The following is a 25,740-nucleotide window of genomic DNA, read 5'->3' as shown; positions in this document are numbered from 1 at the left end:
TAAATATGCCATTCAAAAATTCCCACAGGCAACACAGCAGGAAGTTAATTTTCAGATCTGACCAACAGGTCAGCTTTGCAGAAGGCTATATAAGTGAGTAGATCAACAACATTAATAAATTCTATGATGTTTCACTGGAAGGTTTCCTAAGGCACTTGAAAGCTTGAGGTTTTATTGTGCAGCTTCCAAAGTACTCTAAGACAGTTTTCAAGTCTCTGTCTTTTCAATTCTGAAACATGGTGTTTCTCATTTCCACGTCTGATCTACAGCAGAATGACTCCATTCATTAAGATATTGCAACCTTGCCCCCCTTCTGACAAGAGTAATTTTATGAAGCTATCTTAAAGGCCTTAAAGAAGTGTCCTGAACAGAGAAATCCTTTGTGATGCCACGTTCTTTCCAAGTTGTACCGTGCTGCCGCAAGAGATAACTGATAGAAACAAAGGTTTATAAATTAAGCTGTCAATTTGCAGGGGAACTCCAATACTCTAGCAGTCACTCCACAATACTGGGAAATATTGCAAAGCTTACTCTTTCACTCTTTCTCATCTGCCCTGCTTGCCTTTTCCAAAGCTAGCATTCTTTTTTTAAAGAGAACCACTAGTAGAATTTTAGAGGGCATGCTCCAGATGATGCCTTTTCTAAAACTGGGGGTTATGATTCCTCTGAAAATTCATCAGTCTGTCTTGGCTTTTCAAACATGAAAGACATTGTTTTCACAGATTCTCCTGCCAGTTCCCTTGACCTAGATCTCAACAGCTTTTGGGAGGCCAATTTACAGGTAAGCTCTGCTGTGAACTGGTTCTCTAGGTTTCCCTTGGTTTGCCTAGTTCATTCAAAGTGACTATGTCCATCATCTAGGATGACTGAACTGGCAGCAGGAAAGGCCTGGGGGGTGCTTAGCTGGTTGTGAGGTTTGCCAATTGAAACCACATCTGAAGATTTTGATGACCAGAAGCTATCCCTTTGGTCAGGGAATGAAGGACAAAAAAAAAATACTCCTTTACATCTTGTCTATCTTGCTCCAACTGTCTATGCCCAGCCAAGCCTCCATCTGTAAACCTGGCATGAGTGAGAAACATGACTTGTGTCATGTTTCTCACTCACTGCTCAGGCTTTTTATAGGGTAATTAAAAAGGTAATGTGGGCACATTTGAAAAATTCTGGCATTCCTCCTCCTGATGGAGCCTTTCATGCACCAGAGGGTACAGAGGGTTACCACCCTGAGCTTGCTTGTGTGGTCTGGTGGACCCCTGCTCTGTCTGAACATTTTGTCTTGTGCTTGGAGAAGGCACAAGGAGCCTTGGACATGGCCTTACACTGGAGCAACCTGCCCCCTACATGCAAAAAGCCCTGTGGTCCAACATCTTTGCTAGCCTTCTTGGCTTGATAAGTGGATAAGATTTACTATGGGGTTTGAATGGAGAAAAGTACAGGATTTGTTCAGAGACAGCTTCCAGCAACTCTTACCCAGCAAGTACAGGCTGTGATGACAGACTGCAGGGCAGAAGCAATTTGCAGAGAAGCTTTAGGCAAGAGAGGTAGATCGTGCAGGGGACCCAAGCAATGGCAGCTCAGCTCCTGGCCTGCTGGCCAGAGGAGCTGTGAGCACAACCCAACCAGAGTAGCCCTGAGGTCAGGGCTGCCCTGGGGCACCAGGACCATCCCTCAGTGTGCCTGGGGCAGCATCCTTGGGAGGGTACTTGGGAAAAACAAGGTAGGACTGCAGCAGGGCTGTGATCTGCAGGGCTCTGACAGCCAGTTCTGAAATGGTCAGTGGAAAAGCATTGCACATTCCAAACTGGAGATGCAGATGAGCCATCAAAATTCATGAGGGATATTAATTTTAATATATATGAGAGAGTGACAATATGCAAGCAGTCATGCTCTGCGTGATGAATTGCAGTCCTCTCATGCGCAGTGCTTGCAGTAATATCCATTTGCAGTGATATATCATTTTCTTTATTATTTAATCTCATAGCTCTTAATTAGCACATTGAATTTTATGATTGTTTCAGGGCTTGTGGGGACATGACTAGAAATTGTGTGTAAAATCCCTCCCCATGTGACATAAGAAGCCTCAGTTCAGCAAGTTCACAATTGAAATCGTCTCTGGCTTTACCTTGGATGAGTGGTTGATGCCACATCTTACTTTTTAAATGTGTTTTTAAAAGACTTTCATAGAGGGAGAATTTTCATTTTTTTCATGGCAGTGTTCTCTCTCCCTGAATGCAGAACAGGTTCCTCCTGACTTGCATAGATGAGAGCCTCAAATGGCCTTTGAGAAAACTCCTCAAGAGGTTTTTTACCATGAGTCTTCCTTTAAAGAGGAAAAGATTGCAATGCATCACAGGTAAGAGCATTTCTTGACACCAGTTTTGCCTCAAATCTTGCTTCTAAATTAAATGAATATTATGACTCCAAATTTCAGTTATGGATTGGGATCTCTAAATTAATCTTAGAGAATATGACAATCATTACATTGAAACAAATCTGCTAATATGTTGGATGGTTTATCCTTTAATCAGCTCCACTCAGCACAGTGGTGTTTTCCAAGTTCTTTAATAATATTAAGATCACTTGTAAAATCAGATCAAAACAGTTGCAATTATACTGACCAGAGGAGGTACTTCATGTGATTAAAGAAAAAGGCAATGGATGTCCCAGATGACATATTAGGATAACAAAAATGTGTACAAGGGCAAAGTAAAGAATACTAAAGAGTATTAAAGTATTCAGAAAAATAAAATTATCAGAAAATATTATATTATTATGAAAATATTCCTTATTATAACAAAATGCAGTTTCAACTGTTAGATGAAGAGCAGTTGTAAAATGCAGAACTGCTGACTGACTTTCTTGGAAAACAATTATAAAGGCAGAACTGAAAAACTGGTAATCTCTTTTCTTCCAGCTGGGAAAATATGTTGAACTGTGAAAGCTGCAGATCTGTAGGATTAAAGGTTGGTAGCAACCTGCTTCAGTTGAATAGCCTAAACTGTGAAGAATAGCTGAGAACATAGGTATTGCTTCAACAAAGATTTGGATTCTCTAAGGACTGAGAAACTGCTAGCAGGATGAAGTGTGGCTGAGCAACATTATACTTTATTTTTAAGGCACACTTTCATAGCCCCAGAGAAAAAGAGGGCTGTGAGACTTGCCTCGGTTTTGAGGATAACATCTAATTCTTCGGTTTCCTTACATGCAGTTGGGAATGCTAATGTTAAGTGAACGTGAAGAGCTCTTGGAGCAGGACTTTTTTCAGGCTCCTGTGGCTTTGCTCAGTATTGAGCAAGTGTGTTATCAGGACTCAAGGAGTTAACGAGAACACTGAAACAGTACTTAATTAAATCAGGGAGAGAGGATGAAAATATTGCATCAGAGATGAACAGGTTTTTCATCCCTTTTAGTACCTGACAATTTACAAACACAGTATCCCTATTTTCAGCCACCTTACAGACTGGAGGACCTAATTCATTGTGTTTTGTGTATCATGTGAATGAGTAATTTGACTTGAGCTTCCAGTACCTGAACTGCAGAAAGAACTTAAGCAGCAAGTTGGAGATAACTATCTATAAGAATAATGAGCTAGCTAAATTCCATGTCATATTATTAGTGGAGAAAAAGCAATATAGATGGGACAAATAGTTTTTGTATATGAAGAATTACTTTTACAGGGGCTAGAGCTTGTTTACCAGACTGAGAATCTGATTTCTAATTGAGGGAATGGAATCATGGCTGTGACAGACGTGTAAAATTTGGTCCACTTGGCACACCTAAAGGATGGGATGCCATCCAAAGGGATCTAGACAGGCTTGAGAAGTGGGCCTGTGAGAATCTTGCACAGTTTAACAAGATTGCCATGGGTAACCCAAAATGTTCTTGTATTTCACATCTATCTGTGCCCAAATTGTTGCTGTCATCCTAAGGCCTAGTGCTGTGTCTGGGAACAGGGCCATGAGCTGCCTGGGTTATTAGGTTGGAATATGGAAGCAAAGCATGCATGGACTCACGGACTTTTGACTCACGTGGAGTCTCTATCTCTCTTGCCTTTTGGTTTGCTTTCATGTCCCTTGCCTCATGGATTATTGGTATTTAAAGAGCTGAGGCAGCTCTGGGAATGACTGTGTGCTGCCACACCACAGTCACTCCAGTCCTGCAAGGAGGCCTGGCTGAAGTGTGAAAAGCACCAAGTTCGAGATGCTCCAGCTCACTCCTCCTTTCATCTCCTGACATGAGGAAGGTGAAATCCCACTGAGAGTTCTAGCCTCTTGCCCTGGAAAATAACAGTGAGAGCTCCAGCTGCTGGGGAGATAATGGAAAAAAGGGGATGAGGAGAAGACTAAAAACATCTTCCTTTTGTCCTTTGAGCCACACACAGTATTCCTCCATTCTGGGTGTTTTACAATTCCTATGGTGTTCCTGAGATTTAACAATTTTCTACCCAGCAGTTAGTTATGATGATTTTGTCTGTTGCTGTCCACCTTGTATACTTGTCTCACTTTTTCACTTATATTTACTCATATTCATTTCTTATTGGTGAAAAGGCAATAAACTCTCAAAATTTATAAGGGGATGCAGCTCATTCCAGAATGTTTCTTCTTGAAGTGTCTTAAACCAAGACACAAGATCATATTCAAGGTGCTGCACCTAGATCAGGACAATCTCTGATATCAACACAGGTTGAGGGATGAACAGATTGAGAACAGCCCAGCTGAGATGAGAAGCTGGCCACGTGCACTCCCAGCCCAGAGAGCCAAACGTGTCCTGGGCTGCATCCAAAGCAGTGTGGGCAGCAGGGGAGGGAGGGGATTCTGCCCCTCTGCTCTGCTCTGGTGAGAGCCCACCTGGAACCCTGCATCCAGCTCTGGGGTCCTAGGAAGATCATGGAACTCCTGGAGTGAGTCCACAGGAGGTACACCAAGATGATCAGAGGGATGGAGCACCTCTCCTATGGGGAAAAGCTGAGAGAATTGGGATTGTTCAGCCTGGAAAAAAGATGGTTACAAGGTGACCCAATTGTGGCCTTACAGTGCCTGAAGGGAACTTACAGGAAAGATGGGGCAAAATTCTTTACATGAGGATCTAGTGACAGGACAAGGGGTAATGTGTTCAAATAGAAAGAGACTAGGTTTGGATTAGATATGTGACAAAAATTCTTTGCTGTAGGGGCACTGAGACACTGGTACAGGGCCCTGAGAGTCCGTGGATGTCCCATCCATGGAGGTGCTCAAGGCCAGGTTGGCTAGGGCTCTGAACAACCTGGTTTGATTGAAAGTTTACCCACCCTTGGCAAGTGGGTTGAAACTTGGTGTTTTTTAATGTCCTCTTTTAAACCAAACCATTTTTAGATTCTATGATGATTCTGTAGTTAGGAAATAATTTTTAAAATTTGTATTTAGGTGACAAAGACTCTCCCACAAACAAAAACAAAAACAAAAACAAAACAACAACAACAACAACAACAAAATGGAATGGTCAGTGAAGTATTTAGATGAAGAATACATATGAAGAGGTGAAATACTTCTAGACATCTTTCAGTAACAAGGGCTGAACATTCCTGAGTTCTGAAAACTGGTGTGTATCACAATTATATTGTCTGATTGCAATATGTTACCTCATAAACAGAGAAATATCCTCACATTTCCTTTGTCTAAATAAGTCTTGTGTAGACCTTTGCCAGGAGGTTAAGTCTTTTTAAATTGATTTCTCAGTTAGCCAAATAGAAAAGAAGGATCAGGAATAAAGAGAGCATAACTCATGTCTTGGTGGGAGGCAGTCTGTTTTCCTGAGTTTAGATTGATTTATCTGAATACTTCAATATTTTTAAGTTTCATATTGGCTGGAGTACAGTAAAAAGAAATAATACAGTTTTCTGCAAAAGAAAAATTTTGAGTAACCTAAAGAAAACATCCTTGGTGCACATTTGTTTTTCCGCTGTTCCCTGCTACATGCTTTTTCTATTTCCTGGCTCTAAATGCAATGCTGACAGAGGTCAATCTCCTTGACCTTTTTGCAAAAAGGAGTATTTTGTCCTCTTACATTGTATGGAGAAGGCCACACAAGATGCTTTGTGATTGTGACAATGTGGTTCTACATGTAAGGAATTCTTCAGATTAAGTTATATTGAAAGCCCAAGAAAGTGGCAGGGGGGAAAAGGCTTGTTAAAGATGCTTGAAGGGGCTTTTTTCCCTTCAAGAGCAGAGTCTTGCAGAAGGGCAAGGCTGTTCAAGTTGGGAGGAGCAGTTCAGAATCAAACCTTATTAACCAGGACGATAGTCCTATTTGGGAGCTACCCAGTGGGTTTGCATGGCAAGATTTTATTTGGGAGGTGGGGGGGCTACAGGGTAGGCTTCTGTGCCAAGCTTCTAGAAACTTCACTCTTATCAGATGAAGCTAGTGCCAGACGGTTCCAAAACAGATATTTCATGTGCCAAGGTAGAACCCATCTATGAGCGAGACATCTCTGAGAGCACTAGCATCTTCAGGGATAACCTATTGAAGAAGGGGGAAAAGTGCTGTGGAAAACAGCCAGGAGAGAAGTGAGAACATTTGAGAAAAACAGACCCATAGGCACCAAGGCCAGTCAAGAAGGAGAGAGAGGAGGTGCTCCAGGCACTGGACCAGAGATTCCCCTGCAGCCCTGGAGAAGACCAAGGTGAGGCAGGATGTTTCCCCTTAGCCCATGAAGGTCCAAGGTGGAGCAGACAACCACCCACAGCCCGTGGAGGACCCCCTTCTGAGGTAAGAGATTACATGGAGGGGGCTGTGACTACGTGGAGACCCCACACTGGAGCAGGCTCCAGGAGAACCTGTGGCCCTGGAGAGAAAGGAGCCCATGCTGGGGCAGATTTACTGGCAGAATTTGTGACCCCATGGGGAGCCAATGCTGGAGCAGGCTGTTCCTGAGGGATGAACCACGTGGAAGACACCCATGCTGAATAAGGTCTTGAAGAACTGCTCGCCCTGTAAGGACCAGCATGGGAAAAGCTTGTGCAGGAAACAGTTCCCATGGGAGGGACCATGCACCTCAGCAGGAAGAGAATGTGAGGGGCCCCACCTCTGAGGAGGAAGGACCATCAGAGACAATATGTGATGAACTGACTGCAGCCACCATTCCCCATACCCCTGCACCACTGTGAAGGGAGGAGAGAGAGAATCTGAGGGTGAAGTTTTGTTACCCTCAGGAGAGGGGGAAAGGATGTTTTAAAATTTGTGTTTATTTCCTGGTATTCCACTCTGATGTGATTGGTAATAAACTAAACTAATTTCTCTGAGTTGAGTCTGTTTTACATATGACAGTGAGACTAAGGGTAATTAGCAAGGAATCTCTCCCTGTCCTTATCCTTACCTTCTTTCCTTGTATTCTCCCCTGTGCAGATGAGGAGGAGAGGGTGATAGGGCAGCTTTGGTGGGGACTTAGCACCAAAGCAGGGCCAACACATCACACCTTCCCACATTATCAAAGATAAGGGAAAAAAATTTTTCTGATCCAAATCTTGATTGATTTTTAAAAAATGAACAGGGGGAAGAAAACTGTCAAAGTTTTCAGTGGCTTAAGATCTGTCTGATTCCTAGTAATTTCATTAATGAAACAGTGATTTTTTTTTTTTTTGCTGGAAACCTGATATAGCTGAAATATTTATTTGTTTTAAACACTGCCACTAAGATTGTTGTCATCTCTGATGTGACCTATGTATTATCTACTGAAAATAAAATCTATTTTTTCTCTGCCTTTACTGGTCTTTCCAAGACACCATTTCTGTCCTTAATAAGTACATAAATACCCACCTCTGGGTTCTCTTAGAGATGTAGCTGGAGCAGTTTACTTATGGTACTTGCTTTGATTCTTCAAGGAGTATTGTGGGACCTTCCTCATCAGATCTAGCCAGCTCAGCTAGCCTAGAGCCATCCCTGCTATCTTTTGACCCAGTGATGTCTAGCAGATACAGAAACCCAAGAGGTATGAAGAGTGAGCTTTGTTGGCCCTTAACCCTTTGAGTTTGTTTGACTTTAAGCTACTGGAACACTAGTGGGATCCAATGTCTTAGAAAGGCTGCTTTTTGGCTCTTTTCATATGCAGCAGTAATTGATCACCTTTCATCTCTTGCTCCTCGCTGCACCCCTCTGCCCTCTAGGAAATCAGGGTTTGCTTGAATGAGCCCATGTGGAAGCAGCATCAAATTTTCCCTTTCTGCAGGGAAGCAAAACCTCTGTGCCTGTCTCCTAGCTGTAAGCGTGTGAGATCAACAGTAACAGGAGTAAGAGAAAATAAAATAAATAAATAAAAAAGAAAACCTAATCTAATAGGGTTTAAGTCTGCTTTTGGAGGAGGCTTCTCTAGGCAGCAGTTCAGCATTGCTCCAGGGAAATAATTATCTGAATTTCATTGAGAGGAGGTCTAGAAGGAAAATTCGCGAATGAATGATTGCTTCCATTTCAGGATGTGACAGCAATCTTTTGACTGGTTTCTGTGAAGACTCAAATTCTCCTTAATCCTGCAGAATATTAGACAGCAGAACATTCTTCAAATTTGACCCTTTTTCAAAGCAGCTTTTTCTGTTTCTGTAACTATTTCTGCTGCATTGCCAGATCTTGCTTTGTACCCTCCATATTTGAAACATTCATCCATTTTGTCTGTTCTCAGTATCATGGAAAAGCAGAGGTGTTTGACAATTTAAAATGAAAAAACATTTTCAGTGAATGGCATTTTTTCTAAAGTCATCTCTAAACACATCTCCTTGTTGTTAATTTTCCTGAGATTTTCTGCTGATTTTCTAGAATACAGCAGTGCTTTCAATAAAGCGGATATATATTGCTATGTGAAGCTGATGTTAATGCAATGAAGCAGTTCTGAGCATCTGGATATTCTGCAGGTTGCAGCTTTTTGGAATCAGGTAGCTATTGTATGTCACAAGATGGGAAAATGAGACAGATTTTCTGAGAGGGGGGAAAAAAGCAGTAGGAAGACAGAAGCACTCTCATTAAAGTCCCAAACTAACAAAACTTGACATGACTTTTTTTTTGAGGTTTTTGTTCAGGATATATCTCCTACATAGCACAGTGTGCCCATGTTTGAGATTACTGGATGTTGCCATAATCTATGTGCCTGTACATTTTTGAAGGGTCCAGCAAGAGTGAAAATGAGGCCTGGCACCGAGATTCCTCTCTTGGTTTCAGTGGTGAGAGGTACTTCTGATTTTGGGGGTGAAGGAAGACAACTGCATTGAGCATGATGAAACTCTTTTCCTCCTCTTTTTTTGTGCTGATTCTTCATTCACGGTGGCGTAGGATGTTATCCTGCTTACCGCCCACAGCCCAACAACCTACCACATTCCTTTCTTCTACCTTTTTGTGGGCAAGTCCTGTTCCTTCAGGGAAAAAAGCCTGTTGTAAGAGAGCAAAAAGAATGGTGGCTTAAGCTAACAGAAGAAATTCAAGAGTAATGTGATATTTCCATTAAAACCCCAAAATAGTAACAGGATGGAGTAAGAAGAAAATCAGAAATCATTAATTCATATTGATAACGTCCTACTCCCTTGCCTTGCCTTGCCTTACCTTGCCTTCCCTCTCCTCCCCTTCCTCCATCCCCTTCCCTTTTCCTCTCCCACATCTATTACACTGAGGAAACTGAATTATTGGGACTTAATTAGACTGAGTGCTGCATGGGGACAGCCATGAAAGAGCTTTCATCCCCAAAATGCTGCTGAACTAGTGAACACAATTTATTTATAAGTGTTTCCATCTGTTCAGTGAAGCTAGGGAGGCTAGCAAAAGTTTCAGAATAAAGGTTTAATTTTTTTCTGGAGTAGTGAGGGGGTGTGGTAGAAATATTTTCACTAAAGGACAGGGAGATTTGAAGATAATACTTGTTGTTTAACATCATGCCTACCTGTGGATACTTTCTAAGCATCTCCTGAGAGAAGCAAATTTAAAAAAAGCATGAGGAGACCCAGAACTAAACACTATGCTTCTAACATGTAGCTGTGTAAATACCAGAGTCCAGAAACTGAATACTGAATCCAGCCAGTGGTGAAGATGCTCTGTTTCTATCATACTGTTGACATCAGCTCTGGAGCTAGGAATCTAGGACTCTTAATAGGAATCCTGTGATCCTAACTGGAGCACAGGATTGGACACAGTCAGCTGGAAACCCTCAGGAGGGAAGAATCACGTCCAATTTCTTGTGTCCAATGTACACACTGGAATTTCAGTTCTTTCTGTCGGCTGTTTAATTTGTCAGAGTATTTATCTAGCAAAACAAAACACATTTTGTTCTACTCCCACTTTCAGAGATAAATCTTAATTTTTAATCAAGATAAAATACTGTAAGGGCTTCATTATGATTGTAATGGTATATTTCATCAGAGTTTTCAGCTTTAAGCTGAATCACGAATAGTGTCACATGATGCATAAATTACCATGTGCTTTTCTCATAATTTTTGTGTTTCATCAGAGGTTGATAAATCAGACTGTTTCAGCAGTTCACTGTATTAATCTTTTATATACCTCAACACACTACATAGAGCAAAACATTTTCCCCTTTCTTGGATGCATTTCTATAGTAACACCAAGTGTAAGTTGTCTATCTTACTGCTTTTGATAACTCTGTGGTGTATTTCTAACACTTTCTACTGGAGCTAATTTAACAAAACTTCTTATGCACAAAGGATGGGAGACAAACTTCCCAACAGACTGTGGTAGCAAATGCTAGATGCACAAGGGTGATTAAAGCACATCATAACTGATGCACAACAAACTGTATAACATATTGATTTCCTGACACAGAAAACTCATTTAAGAGATGCAAGTAAGAAACAGGTGAATTAAGCACAAACCAGTTCTTATTCAGAATGCATGGAGCACAACTGATTCTGACATCAATGTCTTTCTCTCATAGACTTTCAGAAAAGTTTTGTCTTGGGGATGAAGCTGAAAGACATACTGTAAATAGCTTCAAAAAAATTTGAGACCAAATGACACATAGAAACTCACTGCTGTTTTATGCCCATTTCTTCAGAACATCTTGACAATAACAAACAATGAACAATTCCCACCCCCCCCTCCACCTCCAAAAGTCAACCAAACAAAAAAACATATAAAAAAACGTATTTTTCCTGGCGCAAAATAATTTTACAGTAATAACTTTTATTATGAGAAGCTTTACTGTATAATTTCAGATGATAAAAATACGTTTCTGCATACTACACAAAAAAGGTGTTTCCATCTTTACAGTACATAGGAGGTAAAATGATCCATCATTTGAATAGCCAGGATAAAAAATTTCTGAGTGCACCAATTAATCTCTAAATAAATGTATTTACTATTGACTTATTAATAAAATGCGTATTTCTAGTTATGAATATACAATTTAAAAAAATGATTTATAGGTATTTTCTAATACATATCTCTGGGAAGGCTGCAAAAAGTATTTCTTCCTCAACAAACAACAAGTATTGTTGAAAAGGAAGCAAAATGATATTCATGTAAGGATAATATTGCCACTTCCTACCATATGATTAAGAATAAATTGCTCCACCTGTAGCTCATGAAGATTCATCCCTTACTGATCTCAATTCTTTATTCATTGGTGACCCCATTTCCCTTCTTCTCCCTTCTTTCAGCCCTGAAATACTGCTTTTCTTGCTCTCTGATGCCAAAATAACACTACTTTTTTTTTGTACAGGTGGGTCTAAACCATCTCTTATAATCCCTTAAATTTCTTCTTCCTCTTTGCTGCTGGCTGACCAAGAAAGGGTATGAATGGCCTGAGGTAACCAAGTTGATTAGCCAACAGACATGTTAAACAGTGTGTACTGGTATTAAAATCATATCCTCCTCTGCATCAGTGTCTAAATTAGGGCCTTCATAGGGTATGAATTTATAGAAATTTCATGCCTTTCAGCATCTATCAGATTTTCTTAAACATTTGAACAAGATATTCCAAACTTTTTGAGGATAGGTGCAGTTGGTTACAATCTATATGGCGGCTGTGAAAACAAACCTTATGGGAGGAAAGTTGTAAATCTTTAATGTAATATGTGAAAAAAATATTGATCCATAGACTGTGCTGTATGTCATAGAGCTGTATGCCATTAGAGACATACATCTGTTCTGTCTGTTGGAGTCTTTATGATCCAGTCTAAATCCAAGTCATTAGTGTTTATCTGAGTTGCTGACTGGAGTCTAAACTTTGCTGTCATTTTCTTCCAAATAAAAATATTGTGGCTTATTCTAGCTTCATAAAAGGACTGTATATGTTACTTCATTTATGTTTTTATGACTCTTAATTTTAGTATCATTTGGGTATTACTTCTTTATTGAAAGTCATCAGTAAAAAATTTATTTAACTCTGGTGATCTGAGTGCAAGACATTATTTTATAGTTGTTGATGTAACAGTAAGGTACAAATAGTATAATTCAAATATTATTACATCTGTGAAATTCCTTTAAAAACTTTATGGCTCTTTCAGTCAACACAAAACTCAACTCAAAGACTGGCAGTATGAAACTACAGAAGACAAAACCCAGGCCTGAGATCTCTATGTTATTTATAGTCTGCCAATCAAAACAAGAATGTATTTCTCCATTAAAAAAATTATGCAGTCTTAGATTTCCTTTCAGACTCACAAGCACCTTATCAGTCTCTAATTGTAGTGAGAAATAGAGTCTGTGCAGGAATCCTTGTAACTGAGATAATGAGAAAATTTTATGTCTAGAAGACTTTTCCTCAAAATAAGTGTGACATTTTTTTAAATTAGGAATTGTTAGTTTGTTACACATCTAATTAAGTTACAAATAATTATAAACACCAATAATTTAGAATTGAATTTGTTAAGTGCAAATTAGGTAGTTTTACATGAATGCCCAATATTTTATTTCATTTTTGTTTCATATCTTGTTTCATATTGCCATTCACATGTTTTTCAACTCATAGATTTTTACCACATCAAAGAATATTAAGTAAAATGCTCAGTAATTCCTTATAAATATTAAGGGATTTTATAACTTTAACCTGTTTCTCTTATCTGACTGTGTCTGTGTTTTAGACTGGGCACAATGTCAGTGCCTCCATGAAAACACATCTACCTGGTGTCTACTGTGAGATGTGACCAGAAACAGAGTAAGCAAACACCAACTTAGGAATAAAGAGAAAAAAAACTTTATTAACACACACACACACACACACACACACACACACACACACACACACACACACACACACACACACACACACACACACACACACACACACACACACACACACACACATATAAAGAACAGAATGGAAATCTTTCAAACACATTTCTCCTCCCCCTCTCAACCCACATTACAGCATACAGTACAAACTCAAATCTTCCTTCAGTCCCCATCTCCCAGGTTTTAATTCTCAGTCCATTATCCTTCTTCAAACAATCAATACATTCTATTAAAGAGGAAGGAGTCTTCTCCTTGTGCCATTTCTTGACTAACCCCTTTCCATATTCCATGCTCTCACCATGGAAATGGACCAGAAGATTGCTTTTGGGGTTTCTCTTTTTAAGGATACTTTGCTCAGTTCCACAAAACGACAGTCTCTCCATTTTGGGATAACAAAATCCCCCCCATTTCGCCCGGGGCTAGGGCTTCACAACAGAAATCCTCTTCATTTCTGATTTCTGCCCACCACTACTCTTCACTGCCTTTCTTGGGTCTGAGCCATTGCTTTCCCCCCAAAACCGCAGTCTCTGTGTTACAATAGAAAGTTAGTCCGTCCACAGCTGAAAAAAAAACTGCTCCTCCGTTTATCTCTTCCCAAGTAAGTTCTTCTCATTATCTCCACTACTCCCTACTCACACAATCCTCTCATTTCACTTGTCCATTTCTTCTTGTTCTTATCTCTTTCCTCCGGGAGGATCAACGTTTGGAAGGTTTCCATCATGAAGAAAAAAGTTAAAATCATCTTATAGGTGCCGGACTCTCTTCTCACTCTTGGCCGACTTCCCGGGAGCTGCAGGGCACGTCTTATCTCTTTTCTCTCCTTTCTCTCTCTCTCTCTCTCTGGGAAGCGGGGTGGGGGGGTGGGGGGGAATTGCTCGGTGCTCCTCATTACTTCCACCCCTCCATCCTTTCACTTCCCCCCCCCCTCGGTCCCTCTCTCTCCAAGATCCAAGGCCTCCGGCCTACCTCACGCCGCCTCGTGGCCTTTTCCCTTCCCCCACCCGGCCTACAGCCGGAGGGGGAGAGAGAACTGACCTGATTCCTTTGCTGACCGACAAGCAACAGAGTGTTGCTTCCTGGGAGTTCTACTTTTATACCCTGTGTTCTCAGAGGCAGAACCATCTCCTCATTGGTCCAAACAGGTGCCAATATTCACACCTGAGCCCCCACTGGGCTAACCACTGTCTCCAAAAAAAAAACCACTTCCTTTCGAACCAGGACAGACTGGAATATGAAAACAGGTTTTGTTGCAGCTTGAAGATATATCACAGGTCATGAGAACAAATTAGCAGCAATTAGAATACATGTTTTGTTGTTCCATCTTCCACTGGAAATCACATTGTGGACTCAAATAGTTTAGCTTGAAGTGTGTATTTTCTGCTAGACTAGAGTTCAGAGATTTCTCAATCTTCGTTATAGATCAGGTGCTAAATTCTTTGTCTCAGCAAATGAACATATGAACAAATGAGTATCTTCAGTACCATTTCAGCTGGTCTTTGCCTTTTTTTCCCCCAAGAAAATATTTCACCTTGGTAGCAGCAAAACTTATGATTCATACAGAAATGAGTGAAACATATATGTTTATTTTAAATTGTTTATTCTTCCCCTCTTCCATCTTTTGTGTTTGTGGGTTTTTCCATCCCCCAGGAAATAATGTTCTAAGAAATTATCTCTATTTCAGAAAAGCATCCATTTCCTCTGAAATTCTGCGATTCAGCAAATGCAGTAAAAAATGCAGTGAAGTAAATTACCTGCCTTTATGCAAAACTGGATAAGGTAAGGATTTGGGCAAGAGTCCATGAGGGTTTCTATGATAATGCCTTCTTTCAGTCTAATACTTTCAGTTGTATCTACTAACCAGTGAATCAAATAATTTGAGTCACTGGATCTTATTCACAGTCTTTGATAATCCTTTGATGGCAGACCTATACTGGCAGTAATTAATATTGGCAACCTAAGTATTAACATTTGGTTTCCAATGACAGACAAATCACGTGCAGCTACACTTAGAAGGTAAATGGTGACACTTCTAGGGAATTTCATAACATCCATGTGCTTTCCAGAGCATTTTTCTGAAGAAGCTGCTCTTTTTCAACTCTGCAAAAGTAATTTTACAATTTGGTACCAAACCTAAAAATAGTTTTAGTTTTATCAGGTGTTAGATACCATAATTGCAATATTTCTTAGCTATGCAACTCTTCAAGTTTTCAGAATGAAGTAAAACCATGAGCAAGGATGAAAATAATATCAGACAAATTCATAGGAGTTGGTTAAAAAATTTGGATAAATACTTTTTTTTAAAATAGTTTTTATTTTGCTTAAGATGCTGTGTACAGCAGTATATTTATGTGACTTTTTCTTAAAAATTTGAAGAAATCTTCCTAAGTTGAAAAATATTCTCAATTCTCTGAAAAAAAAAGACATTGTTAAAGACATTTGTTTTCTTGAGTTGCAGAGCTGATATCAGAATCTGACAGAGTACCCTATTGCAAGGACAAGGATGATGGCATAAGAAGGATGGCATAAAATACCAGTGTCAAACTCCACACTGACTTTCTCTGCATAGGAAACTGGTGCCTTGAATCTTTTAATTTTCTTATCATACTTTTCTACTGTGATTACATCCACAATAATATTTCAGATCCCCCCTCCCTCCTCCCTCCCCCTCCCCCCCAGGTGCTAAATATTTCCAGAGTTCTCTAAGGACAGTGGAGGAAACAAACACTGCTTTGGTGGACAATCCAGCTACATCCACTACCTACAGCAATTGTCAAATATTTGTTTTGTTTTTGCTGCTCTCTGTCCTGGCTCCAGGGCAGTCTAGCTTTTCTGTGATTTGCCTAAGAAGCCTGTCCAGCCCTACAGCAATGGATTTCTCTCACATGGTATTAGACATGGTGACTAGATTATTTGCCTCAAACTTTTAACCCTTACTGTGTTGTTGGGGTCTAATATGTGAAGGTAAATCCTAAAGAAGTGTACATTTCCCTGGGTTGTTCAGGGCTGCATCTGGAACATATTCTGGTGTACAATAAAACTTTATTTCTGCAACAATTCAGTCCTAGCAAAAAATAGCATGTGACAGTGTCCTTTCTACTTGCCTGCTAGTGACTGTGTGTGTCAAGATAGCTGTGCATGCAGTGTGCATAGAGAACAGAATAAGCACTACCAGCAAGTAGTTACAAATGTGTAATATAACAGTTCTGCTCTAAAATCTTTAATGCATTGCTCTCACCACACCAGTCTGCTCTTCTGAGTGTGCTTGAGAAATTTCAGCTTGTGGTGTATTATGGATGTATAAATGCATATCTGTTAAATTGCTGAGTAAGTACAGAAGGTGGAGGGAGTGGAAAGAAGGTTAGCTTGCAGCAAACACCAAGCTAAAACATTGAGCCCTTATAACTTTAAATTAACTTCCTGATCATTTGTATTAGTGTTCATGATTCCTAAGGCAATTCACCCTGTTTCAGAGGTATTTATACTTAATCTTCCCATCATGTGAGAGACTGTACTTGGAACTGCCAGAGTGTCCTCATGCCATACGAGTGTATGGAGCATAGAAGTACCTGCAGTCAGCTCAAAAGGAAAAAGCGCTACTGTGGAGCTAATTTACCTTGTAGAAAGGCAGGGCTTGGAAGATAAAGTACAGCCCTGATCTGACACTGCATTGTACTTCAGAAGGGCTAGGCCAGAATTTCCAGCAGTGTTGCACTGCTCCCCAGGAGCACAGCTTTGGAATACTGCATGCCTTTTTCTGTTATATAAAATAGACTGGCCCAAGTCACAGCTCATCCTGGCAAATCAACCCAGGCAGCAAAGCAGGCTGGCTGCAGCCCTTTGTTAGTGAACCACTACTCATATCCTAAGCAGACAATGCTGCTGCATGCTTTTTCAACATTTTTTTTCCTCACAGACACCTATGTTGGAGGAAAGGGATACGTTTACATAATTGAATAAGTGATATGTCTAATGAGGAAGAAAATAATTATTGGTACTCATTCAAAATATATACTAAATGTCAGCAGGAAATAAATTCAAAACTATCCATTTAGTATTCTATAAGTGTCACTCTGCCTTCATTTTGAAAGGGTGAAATACTGCTGAAGATAGTGAAACTGTTACTGACTGAAAAATGATGAAAGGGTAGAAACTGGAATTTCATGTTTTCCAGAGGTAGGAAGGCATCTACTTTGTTTAAAACAGGGTTCAACAAAAAGTTGTTCCATATAAGGGGCAATCCATAGCTGAATGTGATGATTTTAGGCAGCAGATGTGGGAAGAAACATAAGAATGATTCTATAGCTATGAGAATTCCACCTGCTGTCTTGTCTGCTGAGACTTCTTTGTTAAATATTTCCAACTACAGTGAATGCAGAAAAGGGTTAATCCTAGCACATGGTCTTGGGAAAAATATAGAATGTGATTGTACTTGTACTTGGTACATCATGCTTTGATGTTAGTTAGAAGTGGGGAGATCTGTTTCTCTCTTTTTAAAGATAATTTCTGTTCAACTGCACTGCATTTCTGTTCACCTGATTTGATTTTGTTCCTATTTAAATAGTAATGATTGCAAAACATTGTTTAACTAATTGGTCTGATTTTAATGAATGCAGTGGTAAATGATTTGTGTAAGTGGTTAAATAGTAATCCTAGGTGTTCTACACTTTTAAAACCTTATTTTATTACTTAGGAATAGAACTTTTTGAGAGTATGGGACTGGAATTTTCAGGATTCTGGAGAACAACTGATGAGACAGATGAGAACAACTGAGAATAACTGATGAGAAAATGGGTATTTATTTATTTATTTTTTTTGTTCTCACAAACAAAAGCCATTCATGAGAATGGTTCTGATCATTTGCAAGAGTAGAGAATATGCCCCAGAGAACCAGAGAAGCAACTGTCCAGAAGATCCATTTTTAGAAAAATTCAAGAATCGTAGAGCAGCTCTCTTGAGAAAGATTCTCAATGAAGAAGATGCTTGAAGCGTAGGCTTCCTGACAGTATAAAACTCCTTGATTCAGTACAATTCTGCAGGGTTAGGAAGAAATATCTTCTCTTACAAGGGGTCTGATACAATTTCTCAGTTTGACTCCTTGCAGTTTCTGTCTGAAACCACTGTTTCTTGCTTGAAATATTGTCTGTTTTCTTGCTCTGACCCTGTTCTCTCATATAAGAAACCATTAACTGTATTCATATATGTCCAGCTGAGTTAGATCCATTGGAAATAAACCAGTACAGGTTTATTTTCCTCCAGCATTCATTTCACAGTATTCCGGAAGGCTGCCTGGTTTGTCCACTTCTTCTGTTGTACTGCAGAAAATCTGCTTCATCTGTCGTTGGATAGTCACAGCTGGTAGATCATCACCTGAAGGGTTTGGAGCAGCCTGGAGAGGCTTCTCCTTGAAGACCAGGGACTTAACCTTCTTCATTCTGAGCCAAGTGAAGGAACCTCTTGTCATGCAAATGAAATACGGGTATTGATTGATCCGCACCACATTTATTTCCGGATGTTATCAGTTAATTTTCACTTTTTCCTTTGACACACAACAGTTTAATCAACTAGTTTATTGCAGTGTAATCACAAGGAAAGAACTTAAACACTACAACCTTCTAGTAGGAGCAATGATTTTTTTTTTTTTCACCACCGAATCCAAATCTGAAAGGTAGGTGAATTATGTGAGGAAAAATGTGGTTTTTATAAAATGTGGGAGAAGTGCTGTAAGGACTCAGGCTCGGGGGGGAATCTATTGCTCCTTGCTGGAGTCAACGACAAATGTCTATGGACTGTGGTAAGGTTATGATCTCTAGCATATAAGTCCCTTTTAGTATTCTATTATCAGTGAAGCTACTGTCTTTCCACTTCATTTTTGACCACATGACATGACAACTAAGTTCTTATAAGGCAAATGATAAAATTGATATAACTTTATCTCCTTCAGTAGAGCTGGACCAATTTGTAATCTCTGGAGGGATGACCTTTGGTACATAGATACATCACGTCTTGCAAAATTTTATCACTGGCATTTTGGTTCCTGTAACAAATGAGCATCTTGTAGCTGACCTTTTTCAAGAAGCAAAATTCCAAGTACCACCATCAGAATATCTCATTCTCTTTCTAAAATAATGTATAGGCCAACAAAACAAACAATGAAGATAATAAATGCTAAAACCAAAAAAGGAAGAAAAAAAGAAATGTCATATGACAAAACTGTTTAAAATTAAACAAAAGTTTATAAATATCTTCTATGTACATGCAGGTATTTTCATCTAAAGCATCTTCTCCCTTACTTTTGGTTCTTTGGAAAATCATAGTACATTTTCTGTATCCACACAAGACCAATGGATGTACTATTTCTTTACCAATCTAAATCTCTCCAGTTTTTCACTGTGCAAAAAAGGTGCATTATTTACACATTATTTCTGCTTTTTAAATATAATATCTCACTCAGCTTTGTATACAGGAATCTAATCAAGCTACTCAGAATGTTCTCTGAACTACTTTTTCCTGAAGGTGTGCCATAAATTGACATGATAAGCTCCTGGTTCTGTAATATAGACATGCCAAGAGACATGTAAAGGACACTCATGTCTTTTAAAGGAATATTTAATTGGATTTTCAATTTGGACCCAAAAGAGTTCAGATGAGCTTCAGAGGGTTCTTGTCTTTTTCCCTTTTTCACAAATCATTATGTACAAAATCCAGCCAATTTCACTGGGGTTGAACACAGTGAGTGAGAAGGTTGTTTCAGAGATCATGATTTTATGCATATAAAACAATGTCTATGAACTTCCTGTGCACCAACAGATTGTACAAGCTGTTACCTCAGATACTTTGGAAATAATGAAGTTGATCAGATCCTTTTTTCCCAGTATCTTTCACTGTTGTTTTACCTTTCTCCCACTCATACTTGTTGCCACGAAAAAAACCCTTTTGTAGAATCATGGAATCATTAAGGTAAGAGACATCTAGGATCAGCCAACCAACAATTAGTGCAGCACCACCACATGGAAGTGAATGATTCAGAGGTTACAGAATGGATTGTTCCAGACATAAGGTAGTGTTCATCCAAAGAAAAACATAGAAATCTCCAGACAATCTCAACATTGTTACCTTAAGTGGGACAGGGCTTCACTCAAAGAAACAAATGTACAGACTGCTGACCTGCTGATAAGCAGCATTTATGTTTCTAGTCCCCACTCTTACATAAGTCAATCTGGTCTCAAGACTTGTCATTAGGACGACTCAATTCTTTGGAACAGAGCAAAATAAATTTGTCTTTTTGCAAACCAGTAACAGTTTCTTGATTCATCAGCGAGATTTCACTCTGGATCAACTTATTCCCAGTTATAACTCTCAGAATAAAAAACTGCATTTTCAGTGCATTCAAACTGCATTTCAGTTTCATTCAAACACATGACTTTGGCATTTTCAATGCAGAACAAAGCAGATTCCTTTATATCTTACAAAGGAGAAAGTAAAAAATGTTGAACAAGTCAGTTGGTGTTCTTCCTACACATCCCTTCTGGCAATGTGTGGGTATTAATTTAGTAGTGAGTAGCTCATGTGCTGCAGAGGTGAGCTCATTGTCACCACTTGTCTCTGACTGACCTGGATGCAATATGGAGTTAAAAGAGTGAATGATTAAAACATTTCATCTGATTTGCTGAGACATATAGGTAAATTTGGCAAAGGAGAGATAACCTGTATTTGAGCCTGTGCATTACAAACAGCTATTACATTTATTGGAGAACACAAAATATTTGATTTCTCCAATTTAGATCACTTTATTACTTTGAGGTATAAGATTCATGTATAGCTGTGTCTTAAAATAAAAGAAGTTAACATTCAGGACAGCAGCCCTACAGCTGCTGGGAGAAAACAGCTAGAGCATACAGCTCTAGCTATATGTCTAGCCATACAGCTAGAGCAAGGACTCCAAAAACAAACCATGAGTGATTAAATGGGATTCTGAATCAACAAGATAGACTTCATTTAAAAATTCTGTTGTCTGCTAAGTTTATAAAAACACCTGTACAACAAAGGACATCTATTACCCACTCTCCTGTCATCTGTGTAATGAGCTTTATTGTAAGACCAGAGCACCCCATTATATTTGGAAGTTTAATCATGGAAAAAGAAAAAAATAATCCATAGCTCTTCAAGCTCAAGATTGATTATTTCCATTCTGGAGAATCTGTATAGAAAAATTCTGGAGAATATTTTCAATTTAATTTTATGGATTATGCACATTGAAAGAGCAAGCACTAACTTGCTAACATACCTATACAAATAAATAAGTTGTATTTGTAATATGGAGTAATATGTGTTTCTTTCCTCTTCTTTACTGGATTCCATATTTATAGTGGATTGTGTTGCACAGAGCAAACTCTAATTCTTCAGTTGGGCAGATCTGAACAGACTGGCTGGGAATTGAGAGAAATGCTCTCCACATCCCTAGGCGTGCCTGGTCCTATTACTGGGCCCACACAAAGAGGAAAGGTATTGGACCTTTCATCTAAATTTTCACAGCCTGGGTATATTCTGGGACCAGGATGCCAAACAAAGTCTATAAGCAGCCTACTTCATGTTCTGTCTGTGTGGGTTTCTATGCTGTTTCACTTTGCCTGTGTGCAAAGAGAAAGGTACATAAATCAATGCAATGGGCCTGCATCATAGGTGTAAATCAGTGAGCACAGAAACATAGAATTGTTTAGATTGGAAAACACCTGTAACATCAGGAAATCCAGCCATGCATACAACATCGACTGATCATACAACAAGAATCAGCTTTGGCTGAGGAACAGTAACACAAACTCACTTATGGGCCATGGATGTTTCAGGACGGTTTATAATCTCATTTTGATGCCTTTCTGGTTTTCCTGAGTATATCAGGGGCTCTAATTATGCAGATAGAAAGGCAATATAACCCTGGATTAGGCCCTAGCAGTCCCTTCTCAATTTTTCCTTATAATACTGGCTTATATGGAGGCAGATACAAGAATGTAAAGGTGGGATAAGTTGTCTCCAGATAAATTTGATATTTCTGAAATGTGGTGATTGAATTGGTGAGAGAGAATTATATATGCTGAAACAATACATATTTAATATTCTTATAATGTTTTTATGATAATTTTCCTTCTATGGAGTTCCAGTTCAGTTTTTAATAGAGCTTCATTGCATGGTTAGATAATTTATTTGCCCATGTTTGGTTCTTCCGCTCTGTCATCTCTTTATTCAGAATTTTAAAACATGCATGCTGAATGGCTTGATGCATTTCTAGATCCAAAAGAAGACATATTTAATTCTGAGGAAATTTCATGTCTAGTGCAAAGCCAACAGTATGCTCTGCTGAACTGAGTTTATCAATGTCTGATTATGCCAGCTTAGCTCTGCCAATCTCCTAAGCAGTTTAATCATTAGGAGAGCACCCCTGCATCTTATGGTCACTCAGAGTTTGTGAACACTTCCTTAATATTTCAGGACCTTTTGATGTAAGAATAACTGTGGCCACAAGTAGCAGAATCAGACTCTGGGATTTTTGGTATTCCTGTTTTGTATGGAATGTGATTAAATCATCAGTAACAGCTCTGATGATGGTTGCATTAGGTCTTTCTAGCATCAGTGTGTAACGTCTCATTGTCTGAATTTACATAACCCTGGTGTAAAGATGAAGCAGAATCCAAGTTTATTCCTCAGCAAAGAGGCTGTTTGTTAACGGTCCTAATTTCAGAATTATTAGAAGAAAATTAATCTAAATCTAATGAAAAAACAGCTTCTGTGAGTAGACTCTTAAATAGTTATAGAACCACTGATTTCCAGTTGTTGGGAATTGTACAACTTTCTGCAATTTTAAAGGCAACATGCTAACTGTGGTTTTAAAATCTGTGTTACTGAAGAAAAATATGGCCCTCAATGCAAACTGGAAGAATAGAAAGGTCATCTGTTTATAGCTCATCTGTTATTTCCTTAGTCTTTTGCTCATTAGCAACAAACATTGAATAGGAGGATCTTCAACACAAATAAGTGGATCCCTGAACAGGAGCTAGATATGAGGTCGATGGCTTTAAGGAGGACAGGGGAGCATCCTGCTTCATTTTGAGATGACCTGGCAAAAGATCAGCTACAACCAGTTTTAATTGCTTGATCTTATCTTTAAAATGAAGATCAATTCTAACAAACAGGAAGAAAAGCAGTTAGCCAGTGATAGAAATTATGGATTTTGATTTTGGTCTTTTTGGTGTTTTTTGTGTGTGTGAGGGGTTGGGGTTATTCCTAGTTATCTGATACTTCTCTTGCTTTTCAGCAGGGAACACCCAAACAAGATGCAAAGCCAAGAAACAGCAAAAACAACAACAACAAAACCCAAGCCCTTAGTGTAGTTAATGATTTAACTTTATTTAACACAGACAGGTCAACATTACTTTGAGATTTATGTGTAAAGTTTCTTTAACTGTCATATGAGAATAAAGCAGTGAATGAACCATGGCCAGTCTTGTAGATAGGAAGTGGAAGGGAAAGAAAATGGAAGGAAAGGGAAGTTCAGGGAAGGGAAGTGAGGGAAGTTCAGGGAAGGGAAGTTCAGGGAAGTGAAGTTCAGCAAAGTTCAGAGAAGTTCCGGGAAGGGAAGGTTTTGGGAAGGGAAGGTTTGGGGAAGGGAAGGTTTCGGGAAGGGAAGGTTTCAGGGAAGGGAAGGGAAGGTTTCAGGCAGGGAAGGTTTCAGGAAAGGAAGGTTTCAGGAAGGGAAGGGCAGGATTCAGGAAGGGAAGGCTTAGGGAAGGTTTCGGGAAGGTTCGAGAAGGTTTCGGGAATGGAAGGAAATGGAAGGGAAGGTTTCGGGAATGGAAGAGAAGTTTTTGAGAAAGTTTTGGGAAGGGAAGGGAAGGGAAAGCAGTGGGAAGGTTTTGGGAAGGTTTCGAGAAGATTTCAGGAAGGGAAGGTTTCGGGAAGGTTTCGGGAAGGGAAGATTTCGGAAAAGGGAAGGTTTCGGGAAGGGAAGGGAAGGCTTCAAGAAGGAGAGGTCTCAGGAAGGGAAGGAAAGGTTTCGGGCAGGGAAGGTTTCGGGAAGGGAAGGGAAGGTTTTGGGAAAGGAAGGGAAGGTTTTGGGAAGGGAAGGTTTCGGGAAGGGAAGGGAAGTTTTTGGGAAGGAAAGGTTTCGGGAAAGGAAGGGAAGGATTCGGAAAGGGAAGGGAAGGTTTTGGGAAGGGAAGGTTTCGGGAAGGGAAGGTTTCGGGAAGTGAGTGTTCCGAGAAGGGAAGGTTTCGGGAAGTGAAGGGAAGGTTTCAGGAAGGTTTCGGGAAGGGAAGGTTTGGGAAGGAAAGGGAAGGTTTGGGAAGGGAAGGGAAGGGAAGGGAAGGGACTGTGGTTTTAAGAAAAATGAGATGACTCCTGTGCCATCTCTGAGATAGCCCTCCCTCTGCTGTGACTTGCATGGAGCAAGGTGCCAGAAAGATACCCTTTTTTATCTCTCCTTGGTAATGAGAGACATTCTAAGTAAAAGACTTTCCTGGAGAAGCTTGTTTCAGGTACTTTCCTTTTTTCTAACATCAAGAAACATCAAATTTAAATGTCATCCCATTTGGCAGCAATGAATTTTAAGGGCCAGCTTCTGTCAGGTAAAAGGAGGACATTCAGGTTGATATGGATCAGGCCAAAACCAGCAGTTTAATTTCTATCTGTCAATGATTCAGCCTTGATCTGAATGAACTTTCTTGTCTGTCTTCTGTCTTTCCTGCTAGGTGGTACATAGGGATGCTGGCTCCTGGGATAAGGGCTAATGTCCTTGAGTGTCTGAGCACATCACAGATATTCTTATGGTGTGCTGGCTTTGACCAAAGCTCCTGTAAAATTAATGTCACTTGGTTTTCACCCTTTTCTTTTGCTTTTCAAGTGGTGATCTCAAGTGGTTTCTGTCTAATTTCTCACAGAATCATAAAAAAGTGCCCTTGTGAACTTTCTGGAGATTTTGTTTTTGCTTTGTTTTCTTTGTGGTAAGTTGCGTTGCTTTGCAGTTCTTTTATTGCCTTAGCATTTGTGACCTTATGTGACCTCCCTTTGCTCCCTCCAGAGCACATCCTTTTACTGCACAGTCTTTAATCCACCTGTGTCACGATATGGCACGAAATGATGACACAGACACTGCTGCTCTCGAGGGGAACAAAAAAGAGCACCTTTATTTTCTGACTCCAACATTTATAGTTTTCCAAAGGTGACAGTGGATTGGAGGGTGACAGTGCCACCTCTCCAATGCCACTGGACAGACCAAGGGTCCATCAATTCTCTCCACCTCCATGAAAGAATGCAAAACATAGGTTATTTACAGAATTGTGTGTGAGAAAGTTTGTTGAGAGAATATAAACATCAGAAGGCTTACAAAGTTTTACAAAATCAGGGCGACACACCTACCCACAGGACTTCAGGCAGTGCTCTCACCCTGTTTCTCAGCTGCTCTCTTTCCTGGGCATTGCTCCTCTGAACCTTCCTGACTGTTGTTTCTTGTGGACAGTGATTGCCACTGATATTTAAATAATCCTGCTCTTT

The sequence above is a fragment of the Serinus canaria genome, chromosome Z (assembly GCF_022539315.1).
Source record: "Serinus canaria isolate serCan28SL12 chromosome Z, serCan2020, whole genome shotgun sequence".
Lineage (NCBI taxonomy): Eukaryota > Metazoa > Chordata > Aves > Passeriformes > Fringillidae > Serinus > Serinus canaria.
Note: the sequence above shows the minus strand (reverse complement) of the source record.